Source organism: Ailuropoda melanoleuca, chromosome 7 (assembly GCF_002007445.2).
Source record: "Ailuropoda melanoleuca isolate Jingjing chromosome 7, ASM200744v2, whole genome shotgun sequence".
NCBI classification, from domain to species: Eukaryota; Metazoa; Chordata; class Mammalia; order Carnivora; family Ursidae; genus Ailuropoda; species Ailuropoda melanoleuca.
Window position 1 is genome coordinate 68,918,452 of NC_048224.1, and position 22,976 is coordinate 68,941,427.

At 37.8% G+C, this 22,976-nt stretch overlaps 1 protein-coding gene and 1 long non-coding RNA gene across 2 annotated transcripts in view; both read right to left on the reverse strand.

Annotated features, from left to right (window-relative positions):
* Positions 1-22,976, reverse strand: part of LOC117802940 (receptor-type tyrosine-protein kinase FLT3-like) — a 74,024-nt gene that overhangs the window by 37,397 nt on the left and 13,651 nt on the right. The window lies entirely within an intron of this gene.
* Positions 13,104-17,803, reverse strand: LOC117803068. Its single transcript, XR_004626683.1, has 3 exons — positions 17,643-17,803; positions 16,092-16,261; positions 13,104-13,933 (listed from the first exon to the last, which is right to left on the reverse strand). It is a non-coding gene; the product is annotated as an uncharacterized LOC117803068 (long non-coding RNA).

The following is a 22,976-nucleotide window of genomic DNA, read 5'->3' on the forward strand; positions in this document are numbered from 1 at the left end:
TCCCTCTCTCGCTGGCTGTCTCTATCTCTGTCAAATAAATAAATAAAATCTTAAAAAAAAAAAAGTCATGTCTAGTATGGGACCTAACTTATTCCTCAAACACCACTCTGGGAAGGCAGTCCTACATTATCTAGAGCCTTCGATTGTACAGTTAATTATGCATACCAAGTGCGAAATTTTCATTCCTGATCTTGATATGAAGCCTACTGTAAAGAAGCTCCTAAAGGGGCAAGAAGTAGCCAGGAGGAATGAGAGGAAAGAATAAATCAAAAGAGAGAAGAGTAAGTTTATTTCTGGGTTGAATGGGTGACTTGCATTTGCTCTACAAAGGACATACTTTATGTAGATTCTTAACACCGTAATGCTTAGCTGCTACACGGCTGTGAGTAAGTGGTCATTCATCCTACAAACGCCTTTCCAGCCCTTAAATTACACAAACATCACCCTCTCCTTCTTCAAAAATCATGGTATATTTTCAGCGACGACCAATAGGTGAAGTGCTTTCATGTCATTTTTAAAATACAAAGCTTTACATTTTCCTGAAAAAAAGAGAAAAGCAGTAGCAATATTTGCATAGGATTCTTGTGAATTCAGTTGAAATATCAATTAGATAGTATAATTTTACACATCTTTTTTTTAAAGTCTATTTATTTATTTACTTTTTAGTAATATCAACACCCAACATGGGGCTTGAACCCAGGATCTCGAGATCAAGAGTCACACCTCTTCTGATTGAGCCAGCCAGGAGCCCTAATTTTATACATTTTTATTAACAGAGAACTTGAGCTCTCCAATCAGTGAAACTGACAATACCAAACATCAGCAAGAATTCAGAGCAATGGGTAGCTCTCATCTATCGTTAGTGGGAGTCTAAACTGGTATAAACACTTTGGAAAATAATTTGACATTACTTACTAAGTTGAATATGTGCATACCCTATACCCATTAGTTTTACCCTGATATATAGATATCAATATCTATATATATCTATATGCATCTATATATATCTATATATCTATATACATCTTAAAGAAATTCTACACACATGCAAGAGGAGACATGCACAAAAATGTTCATAGCATTATTGTTTGCAATGTCAAAAGATTGGGGACAATCTAAATATCCACTACAAAAGAATAAGCTAGTATATTCATATAATGTAATATGATATAACAGTGAAAATGAATGAACTACAGTTATCTGAAACAGCATGGACGAATCTCAAAACAGTGTTGGGGGGGGGACTGTTAAGCAAGTCATGGAATAATAGACCTAAAGGCAAAGCCAAACAATATTCTTTTTAGGAATATATTCATAAAGGGCACAAAGAAAGTAAAGAAATAATTATCACAAAAGTCAGAATAGTGCTTACCTCTAGAATGGGGTGGGAAGAGAGCATTTAATTGAAGATTTTATTAGAGGAGGCAGCCTGGGTATTTCTAAGGACCTGGCAATATTCTTATTGCTTTTTATTCTCTGTGATAGATGCTGGATGTTTGTTTTATTATTATTTTTTAAACTATGTAACTATTTTTATACACTGCTGCAGGTATGATGTATTTCACAATAGAAAAATTCATTTTATTTTGGGATGCCTGGGTGGCTCAGTTGTTAAGTGTCTGCCTTCGGCCCAGGGCGTGATCCCAGAGTCCTGGGATCGAGTCCCACATCAGGCTCCTCCGCTGGAGGCCTGCTTCTTCCTCTCCCACTCCCCCTGCTTGTGTTCCTTTTCTCACTGGCTGCCTATCTCTCTGTCAAATAAATAAATAAAATCTTTAAAAATATTCATTTTACTTTATTATTATTATTTTTTTAATTTTATTTATTTGTCAGAGGGAGAGAGCCCAAGCAGGGGGAGCGGCAGGCAGAGGAAGGAGCAGGCTCCCTGCTGAGCAGGGGAAGGGGCAGAGGTAGAAACAGGCTCCCTGCCAAGCAGGGAGCCCAAACTGGGGCTCAATCTCTGGACCCTGAGTTCATGACCTAAGCCTTAACTGATTGAGCCACCCAGCTGCCCCAATAAAAGAAAATTTTAAAGAAATTTTGATACAACACTTCTACCTATGAGGTAGTCTTATCCAAACAAAGAAAAACCATTGCATCTGATTGAGATCCCAGATCCAGCCGCCAATGTATAGGAATTACACGGGATAGAGGAACATGGCAAATAATGACACAAGGATACAATCAGAAAATTCTAGACCCTAGCAAATTTTGTAGAACAAATAATCTATTTTCTTCAATAAAAATTTGTAAGGAAAAAAAAAAGTCAGAGAGAGAACCTATAGATGAAAAGAAAACTAACAGATATGTCAAGCAATTTAAATGTAAGGATTTTATTTGGATCCTAATTCAAGCAAACTGAAAGTATAGAGTAGTCAAGAAAATATGACCATGATTTTATCTTTGATATTAAATCATTATTTTTAAAAAGGTTTATATGCGATAATATTACCTTGTATTTTTAAAATAGTTCTTACCTTTCTAGAGGCGCATATGAAATATTTACAGATAAAATGGGGAGCTTGAGAGAAGAATAGATATTGACAGCTAATGAATACAGATTTTCTTTTGGGGATAATAAAAGTGTTTTAAAATTAGATTACAGTGATGGTTGCACAGTTCTGTAAATACACTAAAAACCACTGAGTTGTACATGAAAGAGGTGAGCTACATGACATGTCAATCGGATCTCAATAAAGCTGTTAAAAATGACATAAAGTCTGAGATGTTCTTCAAAATAATTTGATGTGGGAGGTTTTGAGTGGGGGAATCAAAATTGATCATGTGTGACTAAGATTGAATCTCAGCAGTACTTAAAAAAGCTCATTATATTTTTCTTAGAAATTTTCTGTAATAAAAAGATTTGGGGTGGGGGAAAGATTTTGAAATAATGGAGTAGTTAAGTCATCCAGAATGTGTGGAAGATAGCTATCCTCCCTTGGGCATCGCCAGCGGCTCTTTATTGTTGCTTTACTAACCCACCTAAGCAGACAAGCTATATAGTGCAACCCTGAAAACTGTTTTCAAGACGCAAACTTGGTGGCACGCAGGTGAGCCACAAAACTCCCACGGCAGGATTGTACGGTAACTGACGGTCCCTGTTTGTGTCTAAGAGGAGTTCAAAATAATCATCTCCTTAGAATTCTTGGCAGCTGTAACAAAGTACCACAAACTGAGTGACTTAAAAAAGAGAAATTTATTGTCATACGGTTCTGGAGGCTGGAAATGCAAGATTAAGGTGAGGGAAGGGTTGGTTCCTTCCCAGAGCTGTGTGGGAGAATCTGTCCCATGCCTCACTCCGAGTTTCTGATGGTTTGCTGGCGACCTCTGATATTCCTCGGCTGCTGCTACATCACCCCAGTCTCCGTCTTCATCTTCATGTGGCATTCTCCCTCTGTGTGTGTGTGTGTCTGTCTGTCTCTGTGTCCAAATTTCCCCCTTCATATGAGGACACCAGTCATACTGGATTAAGACCCTCCCTAATGACCATATTGTAACCTGTGTACCTATGTAAAGACCCTCTCTCCATATAAGGTCATGATCTGAAGTACAGGGATTAAGGACTCCAAAATATCTCTTTTAGGGGGGAGGGGGAGGCATAACTCCACCCATAACACATAGGTTTCAAAATCGGTACCTAGAAATCAGTCCATATGATTCGTCTACATCTTTGTTATTAATTGCTGTTAGATTGCAATTTAATGTTTTGTTTTTACAAAGAAATATAACACGAGTTACTTTTAACTTGTTTTAACACAAGAATGAGAGCCATTTAAAAATTATGCCTCTAAAGAGTTCCCTTAAAAAGGATTCAAAAAATGGGGTGCCTGGGTGGCTGTCAGTTGAGCATCACCTCTTGGTTTTGGCTGGGATTGTGATCTCAGGGTTGTGGGATCAAGCCCTGCTTTGGGCTCCATGCTTAGCAGGGAGCCTGCTTAAGATTCTCTCCCCCACCACCCACTGCCATGCTCTCTGAATAAATAAATACATATAATCTTAAAAAAAAAGATACAAAACTATGAAAACATGTATTAGATTTTTAAAAATTATATATATATCCAAATGCCTGGAAGGAAAATGTAAACTGGTTACTCTGACTTGTGGCCTTAGGAGTGCTTTGGAACCCATTTCTCCAATTAGAAATCCAAGGCTCAGGGGTGCCTGTCTGGCTCAGTTGGTAGACAGACCCACATTCAGCGAGAGCATATGACTCTTGATCTNAAATATAACACGAGTTACTTTTAACTTGTTTTAACACAAAAATGAGAGCCATTAAAAATTATGCCTCTAAAGAGTTCCCTTAAAAAGGATTCAAAAAATGGGGTGCCTGGGTGGCTGTCAGTTGAGCATCACCTCTTGGTTTTGGCTGGGATTGTGATCTCAGGGTTGTGGGATCAAGCCCTGCTTTGGGCTCCATGCTTAGCAGGGAGCCTGCTTAAGATTCTCTCCCCCACCACCCACTGCCATGCTCTCTGAATAAATAAATACATATAATCTTAAAAAAAAAGATACAAAACTATGAAAACATGTATTAGATTTTTAAAAATTATATATATATCCAAATGCCTGGAAGGAAAATGTAAACTGGTTACTCTGACTTGTGGCCTTAGGAGTGCTTTGGAACCCATTTCTCCAATTAGAAATCCAAGGCTCAGGGGTGCCTGTCTGGCTCAGTTGGTAGACAGACCCACATTCAGCGAGAGCATATGACTCTTGATCTCAGGGTGGTGGGTTTGGACCCCACACGGGGTGTGGAAATTACTTAAAAATCTGTAAAACAAACTAAAAAAGAAATCCAAGGCTCAGATCTGTTAGGTGGCACACCCAAGGTCTTTCAGCTGTGAGGCTACTGGGATTCAGGTTGGCTTGCTTCCATAACCCTACTTTTTTTTTTAATTTTTTTTAATTTTTTTTATTACATTATATTAGTCACCATACAGTACATCCCTGGTTTCTGATGCAAGGTTCGATGATTCATTAGTTGCGTATAACACCCAGTGCACCATGCAATACGTGCTCTCCTTATTACCCATCACCGGTCTATCCCATTCCCCCACCTCCCCTCCCCTCTGAAGCCCTCAGTTTGTTTCCCAGAGTCCATAGTCTCCCATGCTTCACACCCCCTTCTGATTACCCCCCTTTCTTTATCCCTTTCTTCCCCTACCAATCTTCCTAGTTCTTATGTTCCATAGATGAGAGAAATCATATAATAATTGTCTTTCTCTGCTTGACTTATTTCACTTAGCATTATCTCCTCCAGTGAGATAATATTGCAGCAAATGTTGAGAATTCGTTTTCTGAGAGCTGAGTGATATTCCATTGTATATATGGACCACAGCTTCTTAATCCAGTCATCTGTTGAAGGGCATCTCGGTTCCTTCCATGATTTAGCTATTGTGGACAATGCTGCATAGCCCTACTTTTAACCATCATGTCTCAATATAATTGCCAAACACTGTACTAATCACTTTATAACTGTGATCTTATTTAATTCTAATAAGAATCCTAGAGTTTGGTGTCATTAGGCATGTAATATGGTGCAGCTGCTCTGGGAAATATTCTGGCAGTTTCTCACAAGGTTAAGCATACAGTTACCTTATGACCCAGCAATTTCACTCCTAGGTATGTACCCAAGAGAGATGAAAACATCCGTCCACACAAAGACTTGTACATGAATGTTCTTAGCAACTTTACTCATAATAGCCAAAAAGTGGATACAACCCAAATGCCCATCAACTGATGAATAGAGAAACAAAATGTGGTGTGTCCGTACAATGGAATGTTATTCGGCCATGAAAAGGAAAGGCGGATGCTGCAACATGCTACCTAAAAACACTAGGCTAAGTGAAAGAAGCCAGTCATAAGGGACTACGTGTGACGTGACTCCATTTCTAGGAAATGTCCAGAATAGGCAAATCAGTAGACACAGAAAGTAGAGTAGTGGTTTCCCAGGGCTGGGAGAAGCAAGGGTGCAGATGGGGAGAGGCTGCTGATGGGTCTGAGGTTTCTTTTTGGAATCATAACATTTTCTTCATGTAGATGGTGGTGATGGTTGCCCAACTCCGTGAATACACTATAACCACTGAATTATACATTTGAAATGAATGACTTCGGTGATATATGATTTATGTCTCAATATTTCTTAAACAAAAAAAAGGAAGAAAGAAACTGAGAACGGTATGCTTGCCAAGAGTCAGCAGCAGAAAAACCTTGCATTTAAGAAAGGAACTGTTTGATTTAGGACCCAAGCTAACTATGGAAACTACCCCAGGCATCTCCCAGCTTCCTCAGAGGGGGGGACTGAGAGCTGTCCTAGAGCCATTTACACTTCCAGGAAAACAGTAACTAACAAACTGCTCTGGTAATATTTGTACAGTTCTTGTGACTTTTCTTTGTTATGTTCCCTTTATTTCTCTTGTAGTTTCTTAAAGGAAAATACTTAAAAATACTAAAATGTGTTTGTGTTTGATGACAATAAAAGTACAGCCGGTAACATTTTCTGTTGCTCAGTAGGTCTGGCTGATGAGTGGGGAGAGCAGGTAGGGGTGAAAGACAGGAAATGGTCTTAGGGCCTGGGAGGATTAGACATAGGGCATCCCAGCTCAGGACCCAGAAGCTGACGTTCACTTAGAGTCATCGTGCCGCTCCTTGACCATGGGGGAATTCTTGGGTTTGTCTTTCTCTTCTCACCACTCCCATGCACACCTGTGAGATCACATGTTTTATCCCATCGGACTTCTGTTAGGCTGTAGGCAGCTAATCTGCTAATGTCTTATTCACTACAACCATCATCCTCCCGCCTCTCTGATCATACCTTCTCATTCTTTGCTGGTCGACCTCCTCTTTCCCTCCCCCAAATGCTGGTGTTCCCGAGCTAAATCCCCCGACTGCACCTCAACTGTGAGCTAGGTATATCCTCTCCTTTCTCACTTCTGTCTCCTTGTCCCACAGCCCGGCCACACCCCTTTTATTCCCACGGTTATCCCTAGCCTCTAACACAGCTCCTAGCATATATGCTCTCATAAATCATTCAGTATTTGTTGCCTGACTTGCTGAATTTTTTGACAGGTTTCTAAGACATACTTTTAATACAGAAATTTTCAAACATACGCAAAAGTAGGGGTAACAATGTAAATGATACACGTATTCATCACTCAGTTCCGACAACCCTCATCATTTTGCTGGTCCTGGGAAGGGATAGAGCTCAAGAGTAGAGCCTTTGGAAATTATGCTCTAACTAAAAGAAGTTTACTTCCACGGGGAGAATTTCAATCACTGTGGCAAACTGGCAAGGAGATATTTTAGAGCAGATTGGGTTTTTGGGGATAGGAAGTCTTCAAATCAGAGCCTGCATTTTCAAGTAGAGAGGCAAGAAGAGAAATGAAAAGTTATTCTTCATTCCCTCTTTCAAGCAACACTTATTCAATGCCTTTATGTGCTAAACACTGCAGGTATGTAGGTGAGGAAGACAATGCTCACATTTAAAGAGGAATGCAATCTTTTTATTTAATGAAGATTTTGTTTATTTATTTATTTGAGAGCGAGCATGAGGGGGGTGGGGCAGAGGCAGAGGGAGAAGCAGACTCCCCACTGAGCAGGGAGCCTGATGGGGCTCCATCCCAGGACCCTGAGATCATGACCTGAGCTGAAGGCAGACGCTTAACCGACTGAGCCTCCCAGGCGCCCCAAGAGGCATGCAATCTAGTATGGGTTGACAGTACATAAAAAAATACTCGCGCCAGGGACACCTGGCTGGCTTAGTTGGTGGAGCGTGCAACTCTTGATTTCAGGGTTGTAAGTTTGTTTTTTTGTTTTGTTTTGTTTTAAAGATTTTATTTATTTATTTGACAGAGATAGAGACAGCCAGCAAGAGAGGGAACACAAGCAGGGGGAGTGGGAGAGGAAGAAGCAGACTCCCAGCAGAGGAGCCTGATGTGGGTCTCGATTCCAGAATGCTGGGATTGACGCCCTGAGCCAATGGCAGACGCTTAACAACTGAGCCACCCAGGCGCCCCTCGGGGTTGTAAGTTTGAGCCCCACCTTGGGTGTAGAGATTACTTAAAAATAAAATTAAACAAAACAAAACAAAAACACTTGCATCAAAGTGTGATTAGGGTTTTGATGGAAACATGCGCCAGGCACTCAGAGTTACAGAGAAAAGTGTCATCAGTTCTCTATAAAGTATTCCCTCCACCTCTGGACCTGGAAACCTGGCTTCCCCTCATGGAAACTGCTTCCTCTGTAGCTCTCACAAATGCTGCTTATTTCCCCCAATTTCATATATGATGGAGCCTGGAATGTGGATATTCTGCCAGTTCTCCATTGCTTCTACCATACCATTGCCTCTTTTTTTTTTTTCTCTTTGGAGAAGAATATTTTAAATTTCTAGAAAGTAGTATACATGTTTAAGGGCAAAAAAAAAAAATTGGAAAGTACACATTCATGCACAAGTGTTAACTAGTAAGTATTAACAATTTGATGTTAGTCCGTCCAGATTTTTCTCTATGCATGTATGTTTACATAGATTTTTTTTTTTTATTAAATAAACTCTACCCCCAATGTGGGGCTTAAACTCATGACCCCAAGGGGCACCTGGGTGGCTCAGTTGGTTAAGTGTCTGCCTCCAGCTCAGGTCATGATCCTGGGGTCCTGGGATCCTGCACCCTGCTCTGCGGAGAGCCTGCTTCTGTCTCTGCTGCTCCCCCTGCTTGTGCTCTTTCTCTGTCAAATAGATAAACAAAATCTTAAAAAACNAAAAATTGGAAAGTACACATTCATGCACAAGTGTTAACTAGTAAGTATTAACAATTTGATGTTAGTCCGTCCAGATTTTTCTCTATGCATGTATGTTTACATAGATTTTTTTTTTATTATTAAATAAACTCTACCCCCAATGTGGGGCTTAAACTCATGACCCCAAGGGGCACCTGGGTGGCTCAGTTGGTTAAGTGTCTGCCTCCAGCTCAGGTCATGATCCTGGGGTCCTGGGATCCTGCACCCTGCTCTGCGGGGAGCCTGCTTCTCTCTCTGCTGCTCCCCCTGCTTGTGCTCTTTCTCTGTCAAATAGATAAACAAAATCTTAAAAAACAAAAAAACAAAAAACCAACTCATGAACCCGAGATCAAGAATTACATGCTCTACTGAATGAGCCAGCCAGGCACCCCTATAGACATAGATTTTTAAAAAAATATTTTTAGAAATAGGATCATCTTGGGGCACCTGACTGGTGGAGTATGCGACTCTTGATCTAGGAGTTGTGAGTGCAAGCCCCACACTGGGTGTAGAAATTACTTAAAATTAAAATCTTTTAAAAAATAGGATAATCTTTTTTTTTAAATAAAGATTGTATTTATTTATTTGAGAGAGAGAGAAAGAGCACAAGCAGGCAGAGGGGCAGAGGGAGAAGGATAAACAGACTCACTGCTGAGCAGGGAGCCAGATGCAGGGCTTGATCCCAGGACCCTGGAATCATGACCCGTGGTGAAGACAAACACTTAACTGACTGAGCCACCCAGGTGCCCCAGGATAATCTTATATACATTTTTACAGCTTGCTTTTTAAAAAATCAAATGCTGTCTATATTGATTTTTCTACAAAATTATTTGTATTAATTAGAAATTTCATCATACTAATGGATCATAATTTATGTAATCAATCCATGTTGTTGGCATTTTATAGCTANGATCATAATTTATGTAATCAATCCATGTTGTTGGCATTTTATAGCTATTTTTGTTTTAATTAATATTCAGTGATAGGGGTGCCTGGAAGGCTCATTTGGTAGAGTGCGCAACTCTTTTTTTTCTTTTTTTAAAGATTTTCTTTATTTATTTGACACAGAGAGAGAGAGAGCCAGGGAGAGAGTGAACACAAGCAGGGGGAGTGGGAGAAGAATCAGGCTCCCAGTGGAGCAGGGAGCCTGATGCAGGGCTTGATCCCAGGACCCTGGGATCACTCCCTGAGCCCAAGGCAGATGCTTAACGACTGAGCCACCCAGGTGCCCCAAGTGTGCAACTCTTGATCTTGGGGTTGAGTTTGAACCCCATGTTAGGTGTAGACATTACTTAAAAAAATGAAAAGAAAAAATATTCAGTAATGGTTGCAAATTTTTTTGAAGTTTTTGAGCTCAACTTAGAAATATTATTTTATTTATAAATCTAATGTAGTTTGTCCTGAAATTCACAACACTCATTTTCACTTTTTCTTGGTTAATAGTCAATCATCTTATAAATTTAAATTCTTAATTATAAATTTATTATTAAATCTCCCCTAAACACTTACCACATTAACCAACTTTTCTTAGACATTTTAAACTATCATACATTTAGTAACTTTATTCTTCTCTACCTAATAAATCTATTCAAAATTCCTTAGCATTCAAGGAGTATTTGCATGAATAATAAGGGAATACTTGTAGATTTAATAATTGGATTCCCTTAAATATTGATTATAAATTAAATTAGTCTAATATTTCTAAGTATTTCACTTAAAAATGTAAATCTAACATCTCAGGTTCTCTTAAACACATCAAATATCTCAAATCATGAATAAAATTATTTGGCATCGAAGTTTTACCATTTTAAAACTTATTTTTATACCTTCCCGGCATTGCAAATTTACTTCTCTAAGAGAAGCTTGGTCTGGCTCTGGTATACATTTAGGGTCACAGATTATAGATCTGGCATCAGGAGGTGAGAGCCTGGGTACACCTTCCAGAATAATTCACAGGCCAGTCTGTATTTGGCTGATCACTTCTTCAAACCAGGTTGGGTTTTTTAAAACGAAAATCCAGTACATTATGTATTTTTCTTTTTTTTTTCTTTTTTTTTTAAAAGATTTTATTTATTAATTTGACACAGTGAGAGGGAGAGAGCAAGCAGAAGCAGGAGGAGGGTCAGAGGGAGAGGGAGAAGCAGGCTCCCTGCTGAGAAAGGCACCCCATGTGGGACTCAATCCCAGGACCCCGGGATCATGACCTGAGCCGAAGGCAGGCACCCAACCGACCGAGCCACCCAGGTGCCCCAATTATGTATTTTTCTTAGTCACTGACGCCCCCCTTTTTTTTTTAAGATTGACACCCCTTTTTAACTGCAACCTCTTATATAGCTTTCTCTTTCCTGAGTCAAGTTGAGGGGATGTTGCCCTCACTGCCCCACCCCCAAGCCTAGTTACTCTCCTCCTTCATTTGCACCCCTCCATTCAACCATTGGCATGAGAACATATACTCATCCAACTCTCTGCCCTCCAATAACATAGACACCCTTGCTCCCAACAACTTTGATCACAATTTGTCCATTTCCATGGTTACACCTTGAAAATCTTGTACCTCTGAAATTGTAAATGTCAGTACACTGGTCGAACAGCAACTTCCCACCCCTCCATGGTCTGTACCTTAATTCAAGTCTAATTAAGTTGTGATGAAAACTCTGCTGAGGTTTGTCTGGAAGGTGAGCTTCAGCCGATTTTTTTTTTTTTTTTAAAGGAGAGGGGAAATGTGGTTTAATGGAAAGAAATAGAACGGATCTGTTATCAATCAGGATGATGGCTATGTGATGGCCTTGTAGGCAGAGATCAGTGGATGAGTCAGGTCACGGTGGGGGTTAGGTAAATGACAGGAGGGGAATCCATTTCATATGAGGGCTTTAATTTGAAATGGGAATTGAGTGCCACACTCAGAGCAACCCACGTGCTCGTGCCACGGAAAAGCATCAGGAATACTTCAACCTCCCCAGTACCAGGGAAAAGTCTTTAAGAGGACTTAAGCATGACCTGCCTATGAACAAAACCAAACCTGAGCACTTCTGATTATGGATTTTTGAAAATACAAGTTTCTGAGAATGTTAATGATGCTACTATGATTTTAGGGGATGGGCTGTATTTCATATTTTGGGGGGGTGGGTTTCCCTCATAAATCATGAACAAAATCCTAAAAATCCTAGCATTCCATCAAACAGTATATCTTCAGTTAGGACTAGTATATGTATATTTCAAAAACATTTGATTACATTTCTAGATTTATTGGTAACAATTTAAAGAGTCATTTGAAAGACTTTCTCTGCTTGAGTCAGTCTCAATTATTCAAGGACCCATTAACCAATTTTGGTTATACTTTAATATGGTCTGAGGATCCTACCTGCTGGTATTCATGCTTTTATGTTATGACCTACCCTGAGTGTAGCCTGGATCTAATGACTCCCTTCTCACACATAGAAAATGGCAAAAATGATAGGACATCATTTTCAAGATTAGGTCATAAAAAGATTGAAGCCTCCATCTTGCTTGTTCTCAATCTTCTCTTGCTCACTCGCTCTAAGGGAAGCCCTCTGCCATACTGTGAGTTTCCTTGTGGACAGGTCCTCTTGGCAAAAAATCTAATGTCTCTGACCAACAGCCAGTGAGGATACGAGGCCCAAGATCAGCCACAATAATGAGTTTAGGGAAGGTGATCCTCACAGTCAAGCCTTGAGATGTTTGCAACCCTCACATTGATGACAGCGCATGGGAGACTGAGCCAGAAGACCGCAGGTGAGCTGTGCCCAGATTCCTGACTCATAGAAACTGTGAGATAACAATTGCTCATTGTTTTAAGCTGCTGAATTTTGGGGTAATCTGTTAAGCAGCAACAGATAACGAGTGTACTCTCCTTTGTTTAGCCTATATTCGAACCTTAATAAATGAATTGGGGAATGTATGGAAATTTGGTCAAGGAGGAAATCATGAAATTCTATGAAAGGAGGAGATGTTAGAATGTGTTGAAAATAAAGAAAGATGAGAATTGACTAGTAATCATACATAAAAATTATATTTTTTACTCTATCATCCATACAAAACTTGCTCCTGGTTGACAGTTTTTAGTAGGAGAAATGCATTTGTGTTGATTCATCCACACTTGATCTTTAGGCCCAACGGCACATAATTGTGCATTGGCTGGGATGTGTGGTGTAACCGGTGCTAAAGAAGATGGTAAGAGCAAGTGGCTCAGACTAATTGAAATTGAAGTCATAGGCTTCTTTTTTTTTTTTTTAAAGATTTTATTTATTTATGTGACAGAGAGACAGCCAGCGAGAGAGGGACCACAAGCACGGGAGTGGGAGAGGAAGAAGCAGGCTCCCAGCAGAGGAGTCTGATGTGGGACTTGATCCCCGGAATGCCAGGATCACGCCCTGAGCCAAAGGCAGACGCTTAAGGACTGCGCCACCCAGGCGGCCCGAAGTCATAGGCTTCTTGAACCCAAGGGGTCGACGAAATCATTTTTGACTCTACCACTAGTCCGTAGGACAGAGCTGTCCACTAGAAATATAATGCAAGCCACATACGAAATTTGAAATTTTCTAGTAGCCACATTTTAAAACAAAACAGGGGAAATTAATTTTAATAATATATTTTATTTAACTCCAAATAGAAAAAAATGTTACCATTTAAGAATGTAATGAATATTAAAATATTACAGAATATTTTAGTCTTTTTTGCACTGTCTTCAAAATCCAGTGTGTTTTGTACTTAGAGTACATCTCAATATGGATGCTAAATTTTTATTGTAAATGCTTGTACCCTATTTGCATTTCAGAAAACTTAGGGTTGAAAAGGTAGATTTGCATACCCAAATCATTACAAACATACTAAAACTTTTCCAATAACTGATTTGAGAGTCAGTGCTTAGATTTTAATTAATTAAAAATAAGCTAAAAATGCAGCCCTAGCTATCTCTCAAGTGCTTGATCGCGACACATGGCTGTGGCTACTGTGCCACACAGTGCGGCTCCCGTCCAGTGTCACAATTCAATACATGGTTGCTGGATGAATTCATTTTGCAACATTATTTCACCAATTAAATTAGCCGTGGATTGGGATGCCTGGCTGGCTCAGTCCGTAGAGCATGTGACTCTTGATCCCGGGGTCATGAGCTCGAGCCCCATGTTGGGCCTAGAGATCACTTAAAAAAAAAAAAATTAGCCATGAATTAAACCGAAAGGCTGCCAGAAAAAGAAATGTTAGTAATAATTATCTGTTAGTAGCCACCAGAGTATCTTTAGGATTAGGTGGTCTGTCTTGTACCCATACCCTGAAGACTGACAGCGTGCTCTCTCTACACAGAGCAGCTTGGACTCTGAGTTATCAGGGACTCCGTCTACATGTGTAAATAGTTTGAAAACACTCATTTATTTGTGTTTTTCACCCACATGATAATTTGGGGATTTAAAATTCTCCACTGATAAATATGGGGATGAAAATCAGAATGGTTAATGAATCATGAATGGAATAAACTCATTTTAAGGCTTGAAATGGAAAAAAAAAAGAGTTAAAAAGGTAACTTTTCGAGGACATTTCAACCAATATTACCTTCATATCACAACATTGCTACATTCATTTTGCATATTTCTAAAACAACACAGATTCCCTACCCCCACACCCATACATTCAATCTTCCATGATTCCAGTAATATAAATTAGAAGTTTACATTTTCGATTGGGGTGCAGTTATACACCTTGAAAGACTGCAAAAGACTGATAGTAAACAGGTGTTATTTCTGGATATTTAACAGAGAGGTACAATAAGGAAGTACAGAACATTCACCTTATCATTAAATTGCTTTCCTGAAGTTAAAGCTATTTCTGTCCTTTTGTAATAGGGGAAAGGGACTACACAAGTATTGATAGGATCTTAAGCTTAGGCTGGGTTTCCAAATCAAAGCACAGGAATAAAGGCTTAGAAATGTAGTGTGTCTTTGATCTCTCTCGATTTTCTTCCTTCATTCTTCCTTTCTTCTTTTCCCCTTTCTTTCCTCCCCTCCCTCCCTCCCTTCCTTCTGTCGTTCCTTCCCTCCTAACCGACCTCCCTCCCTTCCTCCCTTCTCTCTTCCTTCCCTCCCTCCTTCCTCTTTCTTTTCTACAGATTAAAACTAACCTTCCTTCCTTTCTCCCTCTCTCCCTTCTTTCCTCCCTCCCTCCCTTCCTCCCTCCCTTCCTTCCTTCTTTCCTTCCTTCCAATTAAAAACCAACCATCTAGAGCTGAGCTGACCCTGAAAGTTGAGGGTATACATACATGTCATACTATCATTACCAGCTCCAAACTTTCTCCTCCACAATGATAGAAACTCCCCATCTACTCCCTAGTCACTTACCTGAGAATTAGCAGTTTTTGTCTTTGACTTTCTAATTTTGTTTAGCTAGATAGATACATTTTCTCAGCTGCCAGCAGGTAATTTATTTACTCTCTGAGAGCAATGTTTGTTGATTTATTGGTTGGAGTTCACATTAAATAAGCAGAGAAAATATTTTTCTTTTAAAAATCTAAATTCCCAGAGCTTGTTTTTTGTTTTTTTTGTAGAGGCGCTATGTGGAAAAACCACAGACATCAACAACTCTTAGTCAGAAAGTGATTCAGAAGAGCTGGGCTCTGAAAGTGTAGAAATATGAGGAGAAATTAGCCAATTAATTTTGCTTATATTTTCCTTTTGTGGATGCCAAGAGTGTACGTAATTTTAAAAAATCCGTATGTCTAAAGTCTACCACAGCTCTTTCAATAAATATAAAATAAGAATTCTCATTGGTAAGAAGACATTTTTTTCCTGGTATACTGTAAAATAAGTGTATCTTACTTTATAATTGATGGACTATAATTATCCAATCCACATAGTAATTTTTGAATATAGAAATGTTCTAAAATATGTGAAGTTGTTATATATTCCTACAGGTGGTTTTAAAATAATAAGATATTCAGTTATTACTGAATAATATCTGAAAAGTTCTTTCTCTGAAAAGCCAATGCAACTAAACAGACTTGAATATGGTGTGAAATATTGTAGGGGTAAAAATTGCAAGGATCCTAAAATATTTTGATCAGTTTACTTAGCATTTATAATTCCATGCTCCCTCCCCTCTCTTGCAGCTCATTGCTACCTTCTAGCAAAAAAAAAAAAAAAAAAAAAAAAAAAAAAAAAAAAAAAGAAAAAATCCCTACATGGCAGTTATTAGAAGATCTGGTGTCCCATCCTAGCTGTGCCCCTCACACTGGATTGCAGTTTTAGACATGGTACGCTTGAAATGCCTGTGAAAGTTCAAGTCAGAATGTCAGGTAAGCATTTACAAACCAGTCTGGAGGTCAGAAGAGAAGTCTGGGTTGGAGATATAAATTTGAGAGTCTCCAGTGTACAGATGGTATTTAAGCCATGAGTCAGCTGGGTGGGATCACCAAGGAATACAGAACAGAAGGAGGAGCAGAGAGGGCCCAGAACACACGATGCCCAAGTGTATTTGTGTCCTGTAAAAGAAAATAGGCTTCTGAATGTGGGCCTAAGGCAGTGAGCAGGCTTCTATCTCCACTAGTTCATTATTTTACTCATTCATTTATTCTGCCATGTGTACCTGTATCTACCTTTTAAGTAAATCCTAAACTGAAGGTCCTGAGGTATTTTTCCCTTGCTTTCAGAGCCAAAGGGAGGATCCAGGTTTGGCGGGGACTTGAATCATATATAATTTGAAAAACCTTCTTTTTAAAAAAGGAATGCAATTTTATAAACATAGAATTAGGCACAAAAGTAAATATTTATTAAGAATTGGAAAACATATCATAACAAATTACAGATTTTTATTTTTTTAAATTCCTGTATAATTGATGTACAGTGTTCTATTGTGGCAGGTGTACAATATAGTGATTAAACATTTCTATACGTTGCTCAGTGCTCATGATGATAAGTGTTCTCTTAACCCCTCTTAATCACCTACTTTACCCATCCCTCCCTCCCACCTCCCTTCTGGTAACCACCAGTTTATTCTCTATATTTAAGAGTCTGGTTTTGTTATTTGTTTCTTTTTTCTTTGTTTTGTTTCTTAAATTTCACATATAAATGAAATCATATGGTATTTGTCTTTCTCTGACTGACTTATTTCACTTAACATTATATTTTCTGGAACCATCTATATTGTCACAAATGACAAGATTTCATTTTTTTATGGCTGAGTCATACTCTATTGTGTGTGTGTGTGTGTATATATATATATATATATATATATATATAGCATGTATTCCTTATCTATTCATCTATTGAAGGACACTTGGGCTGCTTCCATGTTCTTGGCTATTGTAAATAATGCTGCAATAAACACAGGGTGCATATATATTTTCGAATTCGTGCTTCTATTTTCTTTGGGTTAATACCCGGTAATGGAATTACTGGGTCATATGGTAATTCTATTTTTAATCTTTTTGAGAAACCTCCATACTGTTTTCCACAGTGGCTGCACCAGTTTGCATTCCCACCAACATTACACAAGGGTTTCTTTTTCTCTACATCCTTGCCAACACTTGTTCTTTGTGTTTTTGATTTGAGTCATTCTGAGGGGTGTGAGGTATCTCACTGTGGCTTCGATTTGCATTTCCCTGATGATGAGTGATGTTGAGCATCTTTTCATGTGTCTGTTGGCCATCTGTATGTTTTCGCTGGAGAAATGTCTGTTCACATCTTTTGCCCATTTCTAATTGGATTATTTATTTTGGGGGGAATTACAGATTTTTAAAAGTTGACAAATACCAGAGATGTCATGAAATTAAGACAAATACTTTTATTTCTACATTTATATTATTTTAATTAATTGATTAATAATTAACTGCCTGGTGTATCTTTATAACACTTTTTTCCTACCTTTTCTGGCTCCATAATGTTTCATTGCCTCTTCTCATTGCTTTTAGAAAATAATATTCTCGGGGCGCCTGGGTGGCACAGCGGTTAAGCGTCTGCCTTCGGCTCAGGGCGTGATCCCGGCGTTGTGGGATCGAGCCCCACATCAGGCTCTTCAGCTATGAGCCTGCTTCTTCCTCTCCCACTCCCCCTGCTTGTGTTCCCTCTCTCTCTGGCTGTCTCTATCTCTGTCGAATAAATAAATAAAATCTTTAAAAAAAAAAAAGAAAATAATATTCTCTAGAAAGACTAGAAAGATAATTGGGTCTTTCATAAAGCACGGTCAATTAACATTTTTTATTGTTATTAATAGTTAAAAATTCCTGCATCACAATTCATGGCTGGTTAGGCCATGCCAGTTTTTAGGATTGTTTTCAAATCTGGAAAAACCTTGATTAAATTTCTTTCGCATATGAGTAGTAAGATTTCAGGGTCATTTCACTGTCTTGGTGCCTGCTGTGCATGCCATCTTGTCTAGAACCACCAGAATTTGTGCGAACAAAAGGCGTTAGATATGTTAAGACTCAATCCAATCATAGAAGCATAAAATATAACTTTACCCAAAGACATACCTGCTGTCTCTAATATTGCTATAGGTTTTGCCCCACAACCACAGGAATTCTGGCAAATTCTATCTTGTGCTATTCCTATTTTTTGAAAATGAATTGTTCTTTTATACTTGTATACACTGCATTTCTGAACACATTCCCGACAGGCAAGGATTTCCATTTTAACTAGCTGTTGATGAGAACCAAAGGCTCCAGCTTAAAATTTCACATGTTATCAATTGGAAGAATTGATTGGAAGACTTTTCTATAGACCAGGCTACAGACTTGGCTTTAGTCCTAGATCTTTGTGTTATGCTTCGTGGTGAGTTGGCATTGGGAGGTAGGAGCACTCTTAGAAGCCATTCCCATAACCTGGATGACTGTCATGACTTACCTATGCATAGAAGTGACTATGAATCCCATAACTATATTCCATTAAACTCAACTAAGTAAATATATCCCAAACATAACCCAACACAAGGGAAAGTCTGAGTGGAAAGAAACAACTGTTTTAATTAGCTGTGGTTAAAGTGTATTACTTTTGAAAATTTTACAAATAAATATGACCATGAGGACACATTTCTAGGGCCCCTCCCAAGGCCTTTGCCGGGCCATATGCAAGCCCAGCTTCATTAGTTTCATAGTAAATTGACCTCTAGTCATTAAATTTTCAAATAGAGAGGTATCAGCTGCCCTCAGATAGATATTATTTTATCCTCTCCTTGAGGGCAGAACAGGTACTCCTTCTCACACATTTCTGTTAGTCAGTCGTGGGGGGGAAATCTCAAGGTGATGGTTTTTAGTTGCTGCTCTGGGCACACCACTGGCTAGTATAAATTTCTTTTTTTCTTTTTTCCTCCTCCTTCTCTTTCTTCTTCCTTTTGTTATTGTTGTTGTTGAGCCCCTGAGTCTTGATTTCAGCTCCAGTCGTGATCTCAGGGTTGTGAGATCGAGCCCCAGTTCTAGCTCTGCCCTCAGTGGGGAGTCTGCTTCTTTCCCTCTTCCTCTCCCTCTGCCCCTCCCCCTGCTCACATTTATTTGTGTGTGCACGCTCTGTCTCTCTCTAAAAATAAATAAATAAAATCTTTTAAAAAATTGACAGCCTTGAAGAAACTTACCATATACATCTGATTAATTCAAATCCAGGGGGAAATAAAAACCCACAACTATTCCTCCAATAGTAGTTATCACAACTATGTCTCTACTTTGGTGATTCTTTTCCTTTGAAAACTATGATCTAATTCTAATTTGGTTTTTTAGCATGTAAATAAGTGAGGGATTGCAATTTTATGTAGTATATTACACCTTCTTTAACACACTATGAATATTTGGCCTAAACAAAAATTACCTAATTATACACCTGTCCAGAGAACAGTTACTCCTGCCTGGGAGGGAGAGAAGAGAGAAGGCAAAACAGAACTAGGTGGGAGGGGTGCTTTTGGGAAAAAGGAAAAACAACATTGATTCTACTTGGAGGTATTAAAAAAAAGATAGCTCTTAAATTTAGATGGTCTAGGTGGAAACATGGCTCTCTTCACTTAGCTGTATGATCTTACGTAATTTAGCTGACTTTTCTTGGCTTCATTTTTTTTGAAAATGGGGGCAATAATATTTGAGAGAATTCTTGGTGAATTTGATGAGATAATAATAGGAAGTAATTGTTAATACTTCAAGATTTTACATCATCACATACACAGAGCTTTTTGCTTATTTTTAAAATCTTATTGTTCATTTTTTTTTTTTTTAAGTAGGCTCCACACTCAGTGTGGAGCCCAACTCGAGGCTTGAACTCATGACCCCAGGATCAAGACCTGAGCTGAGATCCAGAGTCAGACACTTAACCAACTGAGCCACCCAGGCGCCCCTTAGTGCTCGTTTTTTAATCAAGTTATCCATGCACATTATTTAAAGCTTTTAATAAAAAATATTTCAAAATCCGGAAGGTATGCCCATCATATTTTCATGCTCACTATTCAATGTTAGGATTTCTTTCTCTCTTCAACTGAGTTTCATTTTCTGAATCTCATTTCTCTCTTTTGCTTAGTCGGTTTCCAATATTGTTTAAGGTTTTGGATGCAATATTATATACGCATTCTCCTAAATTTTCTTGTTTATTTTTTATATCCCGTTTGGATTTTATTTTTATATACTAGATCCTTCCGGATTTTTCATATACTGTTTTGTTTTCTAAAATAGAAAAGTATAGCAGCAACAGTTATTTTAAAAACTCCTTTTCTCACAGAACTAAAACAACACTTTTGCTGTAGATTATGTTTCATAAAACTTGGGTGTATTTTTCTTCTACTATTTATCTGTTCCTATGCCAGTATTGTACTCTTGTAATTACAGGAGCTTTATAACAAAGTTTTAATATCTGATAAAGCAGGTCTTCCCTCATTTCCATATTTATTTGTTCTTATGACTATTAGATTATTTGCTTCAGATACCAAACAAAAATAATATATCACAAACACCAAGCAAACAAAACCCCCAACAGCCCATCCTCTTGTAAGGATTTTGTTTATGTATATAATTTTCAAGGATTTAGAGTTTAATGATGTGACATCTTCCCACACAGGCATTTCTGTTTCTTTGTTTATTCAGATACTTTTTCTTGTCAATAAATTACTAATACCTTTCTTCATATAAGTCCTGCAGTTTTCTAGTTAGATTTATTTTTAAGTAGTTTATAGTTTAATCATTAATATAAGTAGAGATATCTTTAGTTTCATGTCTAATTGGTTTTTAAGGGAAAAAGTTATTTATTTTTGTATATTTATCTAATATTCAGCAACCTTAAAATTTTTTCTTACTGCATATTGGTATTAGACACAGTAGGGCAGTGCTGTCCAATAGAAATGTAATGCAAGCCACATGCAAAATTTAAAATTTTCTAGTAGCCATATTATAAAAATAAAAAGAAAACAGGTGAAAACAATTTTAATAGCATATTTTGTTTAACCCAATATATTCAAAACATTGTCATTTTAACATGGAATATAGAAAATTATTAATTAGATGTTTTATATATATTTGTTTGTTCACACCAAGTCTTTAAAGTCTAGTATCTGTCTTATACTTGCAGCACAGCTTGGACCAGCCACATTTCAAGTGCTCAGTAGATACACGTAGTTAGTGGCTACCATATTGAACAGTATAGTTTTCAGATTTTCTATGTATACAATCCATGCAATCACATCGTTTATAAATATAGCGTTGTCTCTTCCAAAATCATGGTTTTATTTTATTTTCTGACTCTCAGGAAAAACTCTCTAAAAACATTAACAAACCATGGTGATAGCAAGCATCCTTGTCTTCTTCTGTATTTTAAAAAACATGACTTTAATTAAATGCTTAACTTTTAAATAACATTTTCTTTAAATAATTTCCTTTTGTTTCCAATTTACTTAAAGCTTATATTGAGAACAACTGAGGAATTTTAATTGCTTGTTTTCATCCATTGATATAATGTTTTTTGATCTGTGGATAGAATTAATTCTGTTAAGAGATTTCCTAATCTGGAACAACCCTTTCATTTCTATAACAACCATTCTTGGTCATGATTTATTATTTTTTTACATTCAACTTGCTCATATTTTCAATTATTTTAGATTCAGTTTGCAAATATTTTATTTAGGTTATTTATGTTCATATTCCACAGTGAAGTTAGCCAATAAATTTATTTATTTATTTTGGCAATATCTTTACAGAGATATTTGGGTAGTAAGGTTATCCTAGCTTCATAAAGTGAACCAGGATATTCTCTTTTTCTAGCATCAAGAAAAGCCCTTGAGAATTTTCCATTCTTAGAAGTTTATATAAATTCAGAGGCAAAGCCATTTGGATTTGGTACCTATTTTAAAAGTTATATTTCAAATTAATGTTTTAATTCTATTACTATTGATCTTCTGGGTTTTCAACCTCTTCTTGAGTCAATTTAGAAAATTTAAATTTTGCTGTGAAAGCCCATTTCCTCTAGGTTTTTAATTTCACTGTCACAGCATTGCAAACAACATCCCTTTAAAAATACTTTTGAAATTTCCAAAAAAGGGAAATCTATAGAAAATCTATAACAGGCAGAGTACAGGGTTTCACTTAGAGGTGATGGAAATCTCTGAAATTGACCGTGGTGATGATGCACAAATCTGTGACTACACTAAAAACCACTGAACTGTACAACTGAGACAGGGGAATTGTATGATATGTGAATTGTAACGCCATAAAGATGTTTAAAGATTAGGAAATTATACTTTTAATCTCAAAACCACAATGAGACATCACCTCACACGTGTTCGGATCATTACTATTAAAAAAAAAAGTGTCAGTGAGGATACAGAGAAACTGGAACTCTTTTGGTTCCAATATCCAAAAGAAAAGCAATGTGCGTTTCAAAGAGATATTTGCTCACCTATGTTCACAGCAGCACTATTCACAATAGCTGGGAGGTGGAATCAATCTACATATTTATTCATCAATGGATGAATGGATAAACAAAATGTGGTACATATATATCATGGAATATTATTCAGCCGTAAAAGAAAAGAAATTCTGGATGAACCTTGAGGACATTATGCTGTGAAAGAAGCCAGACACAAAAAGACAGATGCTTCATGATTCCACTTATATGATGTATCTAAAATAGTCAAATTCATAGAAACAGACAGTGGAATGGTGGTTACCAGGGGCTGGGGGCAGGGGAAAAGGGGAATTGTTTAGAATTTAGATAGTTCTGTAAGATGAAAAGTCTGGA